Raw genomic sequence first — 17,517 nt, 5'->3', positions numbered from 1 at the left:
AAATTCTAGTATAAAATATAAGTGATGTATGTACCAAAAAAAGGTGTTGTGACTACTTTATCCACCGAATTATTGAAAGAAAATTTTGGTGCAGCTATCCGTTGAACATACAATTTTGTTTTTGCTGTCTCAAGTTTTTATGTGTTTAAGTTCTTGTACTAATTAAAATAAAAAAAAGTGTAATTACATGTACGGACTATAGTCCAACATTCTTAAACCCAAAATTCTGAGTCAGATTTTACAAAATATCGACTATTTATCATTAAGATCGCTATAGGAATCATTGTTTAAAGTTTCCTCTTGAGATCACTTATTATATTTTACATATAGCATTCATAAGCACACATTAAAAATTATTTTATGAGATTCATATTTTAAGTAACTGGAGCAATCATAGTTGGTTGTTCTTAGCTTAAAGGATCAATGACGGATCTAGTGCCTTGACATCAGGCTCAATCTAATCCTAGTGTTTTCTTTATTGAATAAGAACTTATACGTGAAACCCATTAAAAATTTAATAAATATAAAAAGTGCAATAATTTACTGTTAAGAACCTTAAATGTGGTTCGTATCATTAAGAATAGTTCCAAATAACCTTCACCAGAAACAATGATTAGAATGACATACATATGTACATTTACACACTGATGTATATATTGGAGAATAACATTTTTCGTTCAATTAAGTGTAACGATCCGGCCGGTCGTTTTAAGAGCTGTAACCCCGTTCCCCCATTTGCTGTTCATTTTATGCTTTACAGTTGTTATGTGACTTGCGGGGTAGTTGGTTTGGAATGAATTGAGACACTTTTTATCTCAAAGTTGGAAGCTTAAGTGGAAAAGGTTGACCGGATGTTGACTTATGAGTAGACGACTCCGGAATGGAGTTTTGATAGTTCTGTTAGCTCCGTTGGGTGATTTTAGACTTGGGAGCGTGTCCGGATTGTTATTCGAAGGTCCGTAGAGGAATTAGGCTTGAAATGGCGAAAGTTAAAAATTTGGAAGGTTAACCGAGAGTGGACTTTGTAGTTACCGGGCTCAGATTGAGGTTCCGTGAGTTGGAGTAGGTCCGTGGTGTCATTTGTGACTTGTATGCAAAATTGAGGTCAATCGGACGTGAGTTGATAGGTTTTGGTATCGTTTGTAGAAGTTGGAATTTCATTAGTTTCAATAGGCTTGAATTGGGGTGCGATTCAGGTTTTTGATATTGTTTGATGTGATTTGAGGGTTCGACTAAGTTCGTATCGTATTTTAGGACCTGTTGGTATGTTTGGTTGAGGTCCAGGGGGGCCTCGGGTTAATTTCGGATGGTTAACGGATCGAAAATGGGACTTAGTGCATTGCTGAAGCTGGGAGTTTTCTGGTGTGATCGCACATGCGAGGGGTTTGTCGCAGGTGCGGCTGGAGGGGCGCATAAGCGAGGTTGGCGTGACCTGAGGGATTTTCGCAGGTGCGAAGGATTTGTCTGCACCTGCGAGGCCGCAGATGCGGTCAAGTGGAGCGCATGTGCGAGACCCCTAGACAGAACCCTAAATTCAAGGGTTCACAATTTTTCTTCATTTTGAACATTTCAAAGTCGGTCTAAGGCGATGTTTGAGAGGATTTTCTAGGGGTTTCTTGAGGTAAGTCACATGTGTTCATTTTTAATCAATAATCTTGTTTCCCCATTAAATTTTCCACCTGGTTTGTGTGTATTTAAGGTGAAATTTGGAAATTGAGGCTAGGGATTTAAAGAGTTTGATTTGGGATTTTGGGTGGCGATTTGGTGTCGGATTTTGGTAAATTTGGTATGGTTGGATGAGTTTCGGGACTTTGTGACTTTTATCATATTTCGATACGTGGGCCCGGGGGTCAACTTTTGAGTCGACTTTTGACTAATAACTTAGTATTTTTCTTATGGAATTAAATCCTTTAGCTCGTGTTTATTGTATCGAACTGTTTGTGGCTAGATTCGATGCATTTGGAGGCCGATTCATGAGACAAGAGCGTGTTGGAGTAGGGGTTTGCACGGTTTGAGGTAAGTAACAGTTCTAAATTTGGTTCTGAGGGTATGAAACCCCGTAATATGTGTCATATGATTGGTTTTGAGGTGACGCATATGCTAGATGACGGGTGTGTGGGCGTGCACCGTAGGAATTATGACTTGGTCAATTTCATGGAACTGAATAGTTGAAAAATATGTTGTTATCCGTATATTCTCCGCGTGTAATAGAAATTGGACTGCAAATCATGTTTAGACTATGTGTTGGCACTATAGGGACCCACAGAGGTCGTGTACATATTGAATTATCTGCTAAATTGCTATTTTGTACTCAGCCACAGTTTTACTTGATTATTACATCTCAGTCTCTATTGTTCATTATTGATACTGTGATGATCCAAAATGTCATCTTTAATTTAAACATTTATTTCTGTGTTATAAGACCTCGAAAAGCACTATTCATCACTCCTCGACTTGCGTGCGCAGTTCGTATAATGTTTCGGAAAGTTTTATGTGAAAAATGAATTAAAATGTGAAATAGAGCTTTAAAACTCAACTGAGTTGACTTTGGTCAACATTTTGAGCAAATAGACCCGGATAAGTATTTTGACAGTTCCGGTAGGTCCGTATCGTGATTTGGGACTTGGGCGTATGCCCAAAATTTAATTTGGAGGTCCCTAGCTCAAGTTATGGCCATTTAACGGAAACTTAAAATTTAAAGGCTAAAGATTTCCAAAGTTTGATCGCAGAGTTGACTTTATTGATATCGGACTCGGATTGAGATTCCAAAAACTTGAAATAGCTCTGTTATGTCATTTATGACTTGTGTGCCAAATTTGAAGTCATTCCGGATTCATTTAATATATTTCGGCACGAGTTTTGTAAATGGAAAGGATTTGAAAACTCAAAATTCGAATTGAGATGTGAATTATAATTTCGATGTTGTTTGATGTGATTTTAGACCCCGAATAAGTCCGTGTTATGTTACAGGACTGGTTGGTATAATTGGACGAGGTCCCAAGTGGCTCGGGTGAGTTTCGGACATGTTTCAGATCATTTTTGCAAAAACTGCTAGTTCTGGTTCTAGTGCGTCGCTCCTGCGAAGCTTGGAGCGCAGGTGCGAACCCGCTTCTGCGTGGAATTTGTTCCTTCTGTGACTTGAGCACCGGAATGAAACTCCGCTTCTGCGGAGTACTATTGTGCAAATGCGCATTCGCTTCTGCGAAGGGAGGACTGCTTCTGCGGTCACTTCGTCGCTTCTGCGATGTCGCAGGTGCGACACTCCTTGCGCAGGTGCGGCCAATCGCCTGGCTTCTTGGCTTCGCAAATGCGACCCTTGTCTCGCAAATGCGAGGCCGCAGATGTGACATTTTTTCTCGCAAATGCGAGACTTGGCAGAACATTAAGGGATCGAAATGGCCATTTTTCTTCATTTCGTTTGGGTGTTAAAACCTCAGTTTCTGGGCGATTTGAAGGAATTTTTCACGACTTTGAATTGGGTAAGTGTTCTATAACCAAAATTGATTATATTTCATAAATCCATGTCTATATTCATCATTTATTTCGAATTTAGATGGAATAAATTGGAATTTTTGTAAAACTTTCCAAAATCGAAAAATTAAGATTTGAAGATCCATTTGACATCAGAATTTGGTAATTTTTATATGGTTGGACTCGTCTCGGAACGGATGTTCGGATTTTGTAAGTTTTTTCGAGATTCGAGACGTGGCTCCCACTATTGTTTTTAGATGAATTTCGAATTTTAATCGGAAAAATTAGTAAATTCATATGGAATTAGTTCCTACGATATATATTTAGTATGTTGAATTGTTTATGACTAGATTTGTGGATTTTAGAAACGAATTCACGAGGCAAAGGTTTATTGGAATCTTGAATTTGGTTGCAAAGCGAGGTAAGTGTCGTGGTTAACCTTGACTTGAGGGAGTAGGATTTATTTGTCTATTTGCTACGTGATTTAATGTGCGGGTATAACGTATATGTGAGGTGACGAACACTTATTCATTGTGGTTGGGTCAAAGCATGTTAGAGAAATTTATTTCATTTTGAATAATTGCTTATTTAATTAAGATATTTTTGTTTAAGTTATTATTGATTATTTGACCATTATTCATGAAATTTTTATTGATTTAATTATTGTTGAATATGGTGAGAAAGAGTGTAAAAGCACGAAGGGTGATGTCGTGCCATTTTTATTATTTATACTATCATTGTCATGGTGAGAAAGAGTGTAAAAGCGCGAAGGGTGTTGCCGTGTCATTTTTGAGTGTAAAAGCATGAAGGGTGATGCCGTACCAATTATTATTATTATTTATCAGTTTATGGGAGGAATGAGAGTAAAAGCACGAAGGGTGGTACCGTGCCATTTTCTAATTATCAGTTGCTCATTTTATTGTTGATGAATTAATTGGCTGCTAAGTGATACTTCTCCTACTGAAATTATTATATCATTCCCCTTCGCATGTCCCCTTCCAATTTATAAATTATTATTTATTGTATTATTGTTGCTTTGTATTTGTATATACTTGTACATGTTGTTTACGTACGTGTCTTGTCATCGTCTTGCCACTACTTCGTCGAGGTTAGGCTCGACACTTACGGAGTACATGGGGTCAGTTGTACTCATACTACACTCTGCACTTCTTGTGCAGATTTTGGAGTTGGTCCCAGTGGCGTACCATAGACGTGCTCGGACTCAGCTACTCAGAGGAGACTTGAGGTATAACTGCATAGCGTTCGCAGTTCTGAAGTCCCCTTCTATCTTATCTTAGCTGTGTGTTATCTTTCAAACAGTTTGAATTTTATTCAGACCTTTATTTGTGTTATTCTAGTAGCTCGTGCACTTGTGACACCAGATTCGGGGATGTATTATGATGATTCGGTAGTTATAGTCTTCCGCACTTTATTTCAGTAATTGACTTCTGTTTAATTTAATTTGCTTAAAAATGGTTAAGATTATTTTAGCGTTGGCTTACCTACCAAGTGAAATATTAGGCGCCATCACGATCCTGAAGGTGAAAATTTCGGGTTGTGACAAATACATTATATCATTGATGTTTGGGTTGATTATCATGATTACTGAGAGTCTAGGAGACTGGAGAGGTTGATGACTGAATGAGGCCGAGGGCCTGGTTTTGAGAGGATATTTATGGGATCGGGCTGCACGCCGCAACATATTTTATTGATTTATGCCATGATTGGCTTGTTATAGCACTTGGGCTGAAGAAGCCCCTCCGGAGTCTGTACACACCCCTAGTGAGCGCAGGTATCTACTGAGTGCGAGTGCGAGTGCCGAGTGCGAGTGCCCAGTACTGAGCGATAGAGAGGAATGAGTGACTGTGAGGTTGGAGTGCTTGGGAGGACTGAGTGACTGCTGCTCTGAGATTTTTGCACTTGATTTCACTATTGTTGTACTTCAGCTGGTATATATCATTGTCATGTAATTTCTGAGAGATATTATATCCTGTTTCAATTGAACTTGACATGAATTAACTGTTTTTGCCTTAATTTTTGAATTTGAAAGCATGCCTATTTTTCTAAGTTGAAATTTATGTAATTGAGCTATATCCGTGAAGCTCGTCACTACTTTCAGTCTATTATTTAGTCTTGTTACTTACTGAGTTGGTTGTACTCACGCTACACCCTGCACTTCGTGTGCAGATGTGATGACCCAAAATGTTATCTTTAAATTTAATAATTAATTATGTGATATAAGCACTATTTACCATTACTCGACTTGCGTGTGCAGTCCGTAAAAAAAAAATCGGAAAGTTTTCAGGTGAAAAATGAATTTAAATGTGAATTAGAGCTTTAAAACTCAACTGAGTTGACTTTGGTCAACATTTTGAGCAAACAGACTCGGATTAGTATTTTGACAATTTTGATCGGTCTGTATCGTGATTTGGGACTTAGGCGTATGCCCGAAATCAAATTCCGAGGTCCCTAGCCAGAGATATAGAATTTTGATGAAAAATTAAAAGTTTAGGTTCAAATAGTGACCGGATGTCAAATTATGTGCAAACGACCCCAGAATAGGATTTTGATGATTCCAACAGCTCTGTATGGTGATTTTGGACTTAGGAGCGTGATCGGAATTTTATTTGGAAGTCCGTAGTAGAATTAGGCTTGAAATGCTGAAAGTTGAATTTTTGGGAAGTTTGACCGAGGGGTTGACTTTTTGATATCGGGGTCAAAATCCGATTCTGAAAATTTTCATAACTCAGTTATGTCATTTATGACTTGTGTGCAAAATTTGAGGTCAATCGGAATTGATTTGATATGTTTCGGTACAAAATATAGAAGTTGGAAGAATTGAAAACTCATAATTCGATTCGATGCGCGATTCATAAATTCGGCGTTGTTTGGCATGGTTTGAAGCCTCAACTAAGTTTATATTATATTTTGGGACATGTTGGTATATTTGGTTAAGGTCCCGAGGGCCTCGGGTACATTTCGGAAGGTTAACGGAATGGATTTCGGACAAAAAGGAACTGCTGGAATATTTCTGCTGCAAAAGCTATTTATGACTTTGGAAGCTTATATCTCGAAATCTATAAGGAATCTGAAAATTATCAAAACATGAAAGTTGTAGCCCTTTGATTCTAGTTTCCAGAATGATAAACCATTTATCATTCAAACATTTATACAAAATGTTATGATCGATTGACTGAAGCTGGTACTGCAGATTTTTGCTACAGCAGTGTGCATCGCCAGAAATTTCTGTTGCACAGGGCTGACTTTGGGAGCTTATATCTCACAATCTATAAGGAGTTGGGCGATGAGAAAAACATGAAAGTTGTAGTACTTTGTATCTAGTTTGCAGAACTTTAAACCGTTTGGCAGTTGGAGTTGAGTACAAGAAGTTATGATTGATACACTACAGGCTGTCGAGGAAGAGTTTGATGTTTTCAACATAAGCATGTAATGATCCAAAAGTCCATTTTTAGTTCTAGAGATCGAAATTCGATTTCGAGACTTTCGACATTTTGATAATGAATTATAGGAGTGGTCTGGAAAGTTTGGTCTAATTTCATCAAGTCGCGATTGAGTTTTAAGCGCGAAATATGAGTTAATTATTTAACGAGCAAAATTGGTATCACATTGAGCAAATGAGCTCCAAATTGAGTTTCGATTGAACGAATGGGTTCGTAGTTTTATTTGTGACTCATAGGAACAAGAATCGTCGAATTCCGAGTTCGTATGATGGAGTTAGAGCCTTTTTAGTGAAATAAAACTGTTGGTGTAAATAGTCCTGGTGTGCACCTTTAGCGACCGGATGTGACACTTTTAGCGACCGGAATAGTGTTTTTGGGGCAGAAACTTAACGACCAAAAATGGTCATTTCCTTCATTTCGTTTTGGAGTTTTGGAGCACGGTTCTTGGGCGAATTTTGAGGATTTCTTCAAGACTTCAACTTGGGTAAGTGTCCTATATCCAAACGTGATTATATTTCATAAATCCACAGTCATATTCATCATTTATTTCGGATTTAAATGGAAGAAATCAAGATTTTTCCAAAATCTTCCAAAAACGAAAATTTAAGATTTGGAGGTCGAGTTGTTATCGGATTTTGGTAAAATTGGTATGGGTGGACTCGTAATTGAATGGGTTGTCGGATTTTATAAGTTTCGCCGGATTCCGAGATGTGGGCCCCACGGGAAAATTTTGAGCTAATTTCGGATTTAAATGAAAATGTAATATTTTCTTATGAAAGTGATTACTATAATTTTTGTTGATTGTATCGAATTAATTATGACTAGATACGAGTCGATCGGAGTCGAAAATTTGAGGAAAAAGCATAATACTTGGTTAAATTGGAGCAAGTCGAGGTATGTGACTTGTCTAACCTTGTGTGGGGGAAATTTCCCCTAGGATTGATATTGATGTGATTATTGAAATGTGTTGTAAGTCGTGTGCACGAGGTGACGAGTGTGTACACGGGCTAAATTGCAAAAGATTATATTTTAAAATTGTGTAGATCACTATTACGCATTTATTAAATTATTTTATCCTTTTATATTCTTCATCATTGATCTGAGATATATACTTCAAATTTGTTTGATCTTTTCTTACTAATTGTTTTACCTGTTTAGTTGAAACTTGATTTCTTTTATTCTGTGCATTATTTGAAGGTTGATTTTCTTTAAATTAAATATTATTAATATGATGTATTTGACATTTTTAAACTTGATATTGAAGCAACGTAGTAAAGATTTTGAAATATTATTTTCCTAAATTATTTACTCCTGAATATTTTTATACTCATTGTGAGGGAGCCGTGAGCTCTTTATTGTGGAAAACTATTATTGATGATTTATTTTGGCATGAGCCGTGAGCTCTTTATTATGGAAAAATATTGTTGTTGAATTATTTTGGCAAGTTAAATTATTTGAGCACTTGAGGTGCAAATTGTGATATATTGTGATATTGATACGCATGCGGTGGTATAAGGTCTGGGTGTTGAAACGCATGCGGTGAGATAAGGGTGGCTTGATATGCGTGGCTAGTAGGGGAACTACTAGAAGTCATGCGGTGTGATAAGGGTGGCTAAACGCGGGATGCTATTTCGGAAAAAAATATTTTCTTTAAATAAATTGTGAAGGCTCCCGCGGTGATATAAGGAAATGAGATATTGTGAATTTATTTATGATTTGGGACTACGAGGTGGTACCTCGGGAGTGCCCTTGTTGATATTGATTTATGGCCATAGTTGCTTTCGATTAATTGTTGTGATTTTCATAAAGTTGAAGGAAATTATGTTTTGATTCCACGAGATATTATTTGTAATTATTTGATGTCATTAAATGTGACATAGTATTTGATTCATTTTCAATGTCATTTTATTTTACTACATTGATAAACATTTTACCATGCCATTATTATATTCCATTAGGGCCTCACCTGACCTCATCACTACTCTACCGAGGTTAGGCTTGGCACTTACTGGGTACCGCTGTGGTGTACTCATACTACGCTTCTGCACATCTTTTTGTGCAGATCCAGGTACATTTTACCAGCCTAGACGTCAGTGAGTTACCTGCGCACGGAGACTTCGAGGTATATCTGCCAGCGTCCGCAGACTCCGGAGTCCCCTTCTATCATTTTATGTTGCTTCCTTATATTTTATTTAGACCTTGACATATAGAGACATTGAGAATAAATTCTTAGAAGCTTGTGACTTATTTCTACCGGGTTTTGGGAGTTGAAATTGTTTGAATTGTAGTTTATTTATTTCAGATATTTATTATTATTCCGCATTGATAGGCTTATCTAGTCTTAGAGACTAGGTGCCATCACGACATCCTACAGAGGGAATTTGGGGTCGTGACAAGTTGGTATCAGAGCACTAGGTTCATAGGTATCATGAGTCACAAGCAGGTTTAGTAGAGTCTTGCAGATCGGTACGGAGACGTCTGTGCTTATCTTCGAGAGGCTATGGAACTGTTAGGAAATATTCACTTCTTTGACTCCTTATCGTGCGACATTGATTTAGCTTGAAACATATATCTTATATTCCTTTGTATCCACTCGTGTATGATATTGCGCACTCGGTATCAGTTGTGCGTCGACGGTTCGTGATACCGTAGATGGACTATGAGGGAGCCAGAGATGCTCAAACATTGCCTCAACGTGTGGTTCCGACTGAAGATGCGGGCGTATTGAGAGATAACCTAGTGAATCATGTAGGGGTGCAACGGACGTTGGCGTCTGGTTGATTTATACAAGCTGTGAAGATTATTATTGTGGATCATCGGACGTTGTGACCTATGACTTCGCGCCGAGTAGGGGGAGTCCACTACCAATGGGTGGATTGCGGGGTCATGTATTATATCAATTTTGGCCTGAAATGTATATATGTGGTACAGAAAGGTTCTCTAAAATTTACACATGTTTAAGACCTGAGATTTTGTAGAGGATAAGGTTGGGACTTGCGGTGTATCCGCCTCCATAATAATCCTATACTTCAATACCAAAGGAGTTATAGAAACAACTCTAAATTTGTAGAAGGTCTACTCAGCGTGGACGTCACTGTTGCGGATTTTGGGGTGCTTCGGAGTAAGTACACTTGTTGACGAGAGTCTGGACTATGTGGTTCGTGACAAGATTTGTCTGTATGGAGCTCTACTTTTGTGATCGTTGTGTATAAATAGGGGTAAGGGTTACCCCAAAGAAGAGTCGAAGAGTATGTTAAGAAATTGGTCAGCTCAATAGTGTAGAGTCGGTATAACAAAAGAAGAAATTTGCCTTGGGAGAGATAATTCTACACCAGTGTTCGTGGCAAGCCTATGAAGAGGGCAGACCAGCCAATGCAACACCGCCCACTTGGCTCAGTTCTCAGAAATGCTTTTGAAAGAGTTTGTTTTCTGGACTCTCCGTAATGCGTGGCGCATAGGGTTTGAACGGTTGCGTCATGTCACCATTGGCGATGTCAGAATATGCCATCAAGTTCAATAAGTTAGCCCGTCATACTCCTACTTTGCTTCCTACACCCATAGGGTGAGTCCATAGACTCATTAAAGAACTCAATTATGATCATAAAATTTTGTACGACTCGGGAGCTACAAGCTGATACTTCATTGTTGCTAGTTGTACAAATTACCAAGATATTAGAATGTGTTTGGGGTGAGGAAAAAGGAAACTAAGGAGACTAAGACGTCTCAAGGTTCTGGGGGATTCGGTGGATTCTACTCTGCAAGTATAAATCATTATGGAGGGCGCTCGGGCAGTCGGCCAGCCCAGTCCGCACATCGGATTACTCGGGGTGCTCCAGTAAGTTCTTTTAATGCACCACCGACATGAGTTCCTACAATGGTTATTCCAGTTATCTGGCACAGACTCAATATGAGCAGCCTAACCCGCAAAAGGGTTGTTATGAATACGGTGATACTAGGCACATCATGAGAAAAATTGTCAAAAACTTGGGAGAGACTTATTTCATCAAAGCACTCAGGCTACGTGCCCCATTGCAGTTACTACACCACCCACACGACCAGTTAGGGGTGGAGGACAGACGGGTAAAAGGCGTCCTAGAGGTGGAGACCTAGCCGTTGATATATTTATTTTACAGTATGGCGGAGGTCGCTACATCAGATGGTGTCGTTACAGGTATGACCTCGATTTAATATAAAGGAATAATTTCCTTAAGTTGATTCGGTTCTCAATATCGAAACGAGTCTTTCTATTGTGCTCCACTTATGAGTGAGCTTCATAATTCTATAATCTACTTATGTGTTTACCCTTGTTGGGAGATTTTATGGAGATAACTACGCCTATCATTTCGTGTTGGTCACTAATAAGAGCTGTGAGGCTAAATGTGGTTTTCTGTTACTCATTTCGGTAAATTTTGATGTAAATTGCGAATAATTAATTGCAAATTATGAATTATATGCCCTACCGATGTGGGGTTCATTATGTGTTGTGATTTGGTGTAACCGAAATTATTTAAAAGGAGAAAATAGAAATTTTTAATTGGCACGATGTGCATATTACTTGTGATTCAGAACTGAGGACGAGATCCTCACATTTTTATATAAATTGATATGTTTAAACCGGGCTACGAGCTGCGGTGGAAGTTATATAAGGACGAGATCCTTGTGAGAAAAATTCTTGTGTTTAAGTTCTCCCTTGTGAAATTAAATTTGTACTATAGTACTAATAGAGAGTCATGCCTGTTAGGCTTATTTGAAAATTCTTATATGAAATTCTCTGTGCATAGTTGTCAAATTCGTGTTGTAATTATTAATATTTAACCTACGAGGTAGGTGCCCGCCTAGGTGGTGTTAAATGTGACTCGTTAATTTGGATAAATAATTATGAAGTCTTCATGCCTCGCATCTAGTTATCAATATTGTGAAGGTTTGCAATGAGATTTTTGTTAACATGAGGTTAAATGATGATTCTGTAATTGATTATGAATAACTATTAAGACCAGATTGACCCAGAAGGGTGCTCCGTTCATATAGGCCGAGGAATGTGAGGAAAGCTTCCAAAAGCTCAAGACAGCTTTGACTACAACCCAAATGTCGGTATTACTTACATGTTCAAGGTCTTATACTGTGTATTGTGACGCGTCGCGTATTGGTCTCGGCGCGATGTTAATGCAAGACGGTAGGGTGATTGCCTACGCGTCTAGACAGTTAAAGGTATAAAAAAAAAACACAAATTCGGTCCACGACCTTGAGTTAGCAGCTATTGTTCGTGCCTTGAAGAATTTGGCTCCATTATTTGTACGGTGTCCATTGTGAGGTCTACACCGATCACTGAAATCTACAATATCAGTTTAAAACGAAGGATCTTAATTTGCAGCAGCGGAGATGGTTGGAGTTACTTAAGGATTATTATATCACCATTCTTTATCATCTTGGGAAGGCCAATGTAGTGGCCGATGCCTTGAGTCATAAGGCGGAGAGTTTGGGCAGCTTAGCATAGTTACCGGTAGCAGAGAGGCCTCTAGCCTTGGGTGTTCAGGCCTTGGCCAACCAGTTTGTTAGACTGGATGTTTTCGAGTCGAGCCGAGTTTTGCTTGTATGGTTTCTCAGTCTTCTCTTTATGACCGTATCATGGAACGTCAGTATGATGACCCCCATCTGCTTGTCTTTAAGGACACAGTTCAGCACGACGATGCCAAGGAAGTCACAATTGGAGATGAAGATGTATTACAGATGCAGGGCAGGCTATGTGTGCCTAATATAGATGGTTTTCGTGAATTGATTCTCCAGGAGGCTCACAGTTAGCGGTACTCCATACATTCGGGTGCTGCGAAGAAGTAGCAGGACTTGAGGCAACATTAATGGTGGAGGAAGATGAAGAAAGACATAGTGGAGTATGTAGCTCGGTGTCTAAATTGTCAACAAGTGAAATATGAGCATCAACGACCTAGTGGATTGCTTCAGAAGTTAGTGATTCCAGAATGGAAATGGGAGAGGATCACTATGGATTTCGTTGTTGGGCTCTCACGGACTCAGAGGAAGTTCAATGCAGTTTGGGTGATTGTGGATAGATTGACCAAGTCAGCTCATTGCAATCATATGAAGACTACCTACTCTTCCGAGCAGTTGGCTCGAATCTATATTCGCGAGATTGCCAGATTTCACGGCATACCGGTATCTATCATCTTTGACCAGGGTATGCAGTTTACATCACGGTTCTAGAGGGTAGTACAATATGAGATGGGTACTCAGGTAGAGTTCAGTACAACATTTCACCCTCAGACGGACGAGCAGTTCGAACGCACTATTCAGATACTGGAGGATATGCTTCGTGCGTGTGTGTTAGATTTTGGGGGTGCTTGGGATCAGTTCTTACCACTTGTGTAGCTTGCTTACAACAACCGTTGTCAGTCAAGCATTCAGATGGCTCCGTATGAGGCCTTGTATGGTAGGTGGTGCCAATCCCTAGTGGGTTGGTTCGAATCGGGCGAGGCTAGGCTATTGGGTACAGACTTGGTTCAGGATGCCTTGGAAAAGGTTAAGTTGATTCAGGATTGACTTCGTACAGCCCAATCTAGACAGAAGAGTTATGCGAATCGGAAGGTTCGTGATGTTGCATTCATGGTTGGTGAGCGGGTATTGCTCTGGGTTTCGCCTATGAAGGGTGTGATGAGGTTCGGGAAGAAGGGCAATTTGAGCCCTAGGTATATTGGGCCTTTTGAGATTCTTGAGAGAGTTGGAGAGGTGGCTTACAAACTTGCACTACCACCTAGTCTCTTTGCCGGTTATCAGGTATTCCATGTTTTCATGCTTCGGAAATATCACGACGATCCGTCTCATGTGCTAGACTTCAGTTCGGTTCAGTTGGACAAGAATCTATCTTATGTTGAGGAACCAATGGCTATTTTGGATAGGCATGTTCGAAAGCTGAGGTCAAAGAATATTGCTTCCGTGAAGGTTCAGTGGAGGGGTCATCCGGTCGAGGAGGCGACTTGGGAGACCGAGCATGATATGTGCAGCTGTTATCCACACTTATTCACCAGCTTAGGTACTTTTTCTAACTCCGTTCGAGGACGAACGTTTGTTTTAGAGGTGGAAAATGTGATGACCCAAAATATCATCTTTAAATTTAATGATTAATTATGTGATCTAAGAACTATTTACCATTACTCGACTTGCGTGTGCAGTCCGTAAAAAAAAAATTTCGGAAAGTTTTCAGGTGAAAAATGAATTTAAATGTGAATTAGAGCTTTAAAACTCAACTGAGTTGACTTTGGTCAACATTTTGAGCAAACAGACTCGGATCAGTGTTTTGACAATTTTGGTAGGTCTGTATCGTAATTTGGGACTTAGGCGTGTGCCCGGAATCAAATTCCGAGGTCCCTAGCCAGAGATATGGAATTTTGATGAAAAATTAAAAGTTTAGGTTCAAATAGTGACCGGATGTCAAATTATGTGCAAACGACCCCAGGATAGGATTTTGATGATTCCAACAGCTCCGTATGGTGATTTTGGACTTAGGAGCGTGATCAGAATTTTATTTGGAAGTCCGTAGTAGAATTAGGCTTGAAATGCTGAAAGTTGAATTTTTGGGAAGTTTGACCGAGGGGTTGACTTTTTGATATCGGGGTCAAAATCCGATTCTGAAAATTTTTATAACTCAGTTATGTCATTTATGACTTGTGTACAAAATTTGAGGTCAATCGGAATTGATTTGATATGTTTCGGTGCAAAATATAGAAGTTGGAAGAATTGAAAACTCATAATTCGATTCGATGCGCGATTCATAATTTCGGCATTGTTTGACATGGTTTGAAGCCTCAACTAAGTTCATATTATATTTTGGGACATGTTGGTATATTTGGTTAAGGTCCCGAGGGCCTTGGGTGCATTTCGGAAGGTTAACGGAATGGATTTCGGACAAAAAGGAACTGCTGGAATATTTCTGGTGCAAAAGCTATTTATGACTTTGGAAGCTTATATCTCGAAATCTATAAGGAATCTGAAAATTATCAAAACATGAAAGTTGTAGCCCTTTGATTCTAGTTTCCAGAATGATAAACCATTTATCATTTAAACATTTATACAAAATATTATGATCGATTGACTGAAGCTGGTACTGCAGATTTTTGCTACAGCAGTGTGCATCGCCAGAAATTTCTGCTGCACAGGGCTAACTTTGGGAGCTTATATCTCGCAATCTATAAGGAGTTGGGAGATGAGAAAAACATGAAAGTTATAGTACTTTGTATCTAGTTTGCAGAACTTTAAACCGTTTGGCAGTTGGAGTTGAGTACAAGAAGTTATGATTGATACACTACAGGCTGTCGAGGAAGAGTTTGATGTTTTTCAACATAAGCATGTAATGATCCAAAAATTCATTTTTAGTTCTAGAGATCGAAATTCGATTTTGAGACTTTTGACATTTTGATAATGAATTATAGGAGTGATCTGGAAAGTTTGGTCTAATTTCATCAAGTCACGATTTAGTTTTAAGCGCGAAATATGAGTTAATTGTTTAACGAGCGAAATTGGTATTACATTGAGCAAATGAGCTCCAAATTGAGTTTCGATTGAACGAATGGGTTCGTAGTTTTATTTGTGACTCATAGGAATAATAATCGTCGAATTCCGAGTTCGTATGATAGAGTTAGAGCCTTTTTAGTGAAATAAAACTGTTGGTGTAAATAGTCCCGGTGTGCACCTTTAGCGACCGGATTTGACACTTTTAGCGATGGGATTGGACTTTTAGCGACCGGAATAGTGTTTTTGGGGCAGAAACTTAAGGACCAAAAATGGTCATTTCCTTCATTTCGTTTTGGAGTTTTGGAGCACGGTTCTTGGGCGATTTTGAGGATTTCTTCAAGACTTCAACTTGGGTAAGTGTCCTATATCCAAATGTGATTATATTTCATAAATCCATGGTCATATTCATCATTTATTTCGGATTTAAATGGAAGAAATCAAGATTTTTGCAAAATCTTCTAAAAACGAAAATTTAAGATTTGGAGGTCGAGTTGTTATCGGATTTTGGTAAAATTGGTATGGGTGGACTCGTAATTGAATGGGTTGTCGGATTTTATAAGTTTCGTCGGATTCCGAGATGTGGTCCCCACGGGCAAATTTTGAGCTAATTTTGAATTTTAATGAAATATAATATTTTCTTATGAAAGTGATTACTATAATTTTTGTTGATTGTATCGAATTATTTATGACTAGATACGAGTCGATCGGAGTCGGAAATTTGAGGAAAAAGCATAATACTTGGTTAAATTGGAGCAAGTCGAGGTAAGTGACTTGTCTAACCTTGTGTGGGGGAAATTTTCCCTAGGATTGATATTGATGTGATTATTGAAATGCGTTGAAAGTCGTGTGCACGGGGTGACGAGTGTGTACATGGGCTAAATTACAAAAGATTATATTTTAAAATTGTGTAGATCACTGTTACGCATTTATTAAATTATTTTATCTTGTAATATTTTTTATCATTAATCTGAGATATATACTTCAAATTTGTTTGATCTTTTCTTACTAATTGTTTTACCTGTTTAGTTGAAACTTGGTTTCTTTTATTCTGTGCATTATTTGAAGGTTGATTTTCTTTAAATTAAATATTATTAATATGATGTATTTGATATTTTTAAACTTGATATTGAAGCAACGTAGTAAAGATTTTGAAATATTATTTTCCTAAATTATTTACTCCTGAATATTTTTATACTCATTGTGAGGGAGCCGTGAGCTCTTTATTGTGGAAAACTATTATTGATGATTTATTTTGGCATGAGCCGTGAGCTCTTTATTATGGAAAAATATTGTTGTTGAATTATTTTGGCAAGTTAAATTATTTGAGCATTTGAGGTGCAAATTGTGATATATTGTGATATTGATACACATGCGGTGGTATAAGGTCTGGGTGTTGAAACGCATGCGGTGAGATAAGGGTGGCTTGATACGCGTGGCTAGTAGGGGAACTACTAGAAGTCATGCGGTGTGATAAGGGTGGCTAAAACGCGGGATGCTATTTCGGAAAAAAATATTTTCTTTAAATAAATTGTGAAGGCTCCCGCGGTGATATAAGGAAATGAGATATTGTGAATTTATTTATGATTTGGGACTACGAGGCGGTACCTCGGGAGTGCCCTTGTTGATATTGATTTATGGCCATAGTTGCTTTCGATTAATTGTTGTGATTTTCATAAAGTTGAAGGAAATTATGTTTTGATTCCATGAGATATTATTTGTAATTATTTGATGTCATTAAATGTGACATACTATTTGATTCATTTCCAATGTCATTTTATTTTACTACATTGATAAACATTTTACCATGCCATTATTATATTCCAGTAGGGCCTCACCTGACCTCGTCACTACTCTACCGAGGTTAGGCTTGACACTTACTGGGTACCGCTGTGGTGTACTCATACTACGCTTCTGCACATCTTTTTGTGCAGATCCAGGTATATTTTACCAGCCTAGACGTCAGTGAGTTACTTGTGCACGGAGACTTCGAGGTATATCTGCCAGCGTCCGCAGACTCCGGAGTCCCCTTCTATCATTTTATGTTGCTTCCTTATATTTTATTTAG

Source organism: Nicotiana tabacum, chromosome 14 (genome assembly GCF_000715075.1).
Source record: "Nicotiana tabacum cultivar K326 chromosome 14, ASM71507v2, whole genome shotgun sequence".
Lineage (NCBI taxonomy): Eukaryota > Viridiplantae > Streptophyta > Magnoliopsida > Solanales > Solanaceae > Nicotiana > Nicotiana tabacum.
The sequence above is the reverse complement of the archived record's forward strand: the minus strand, read 5'-3'. Positions refer to the sequence as shown.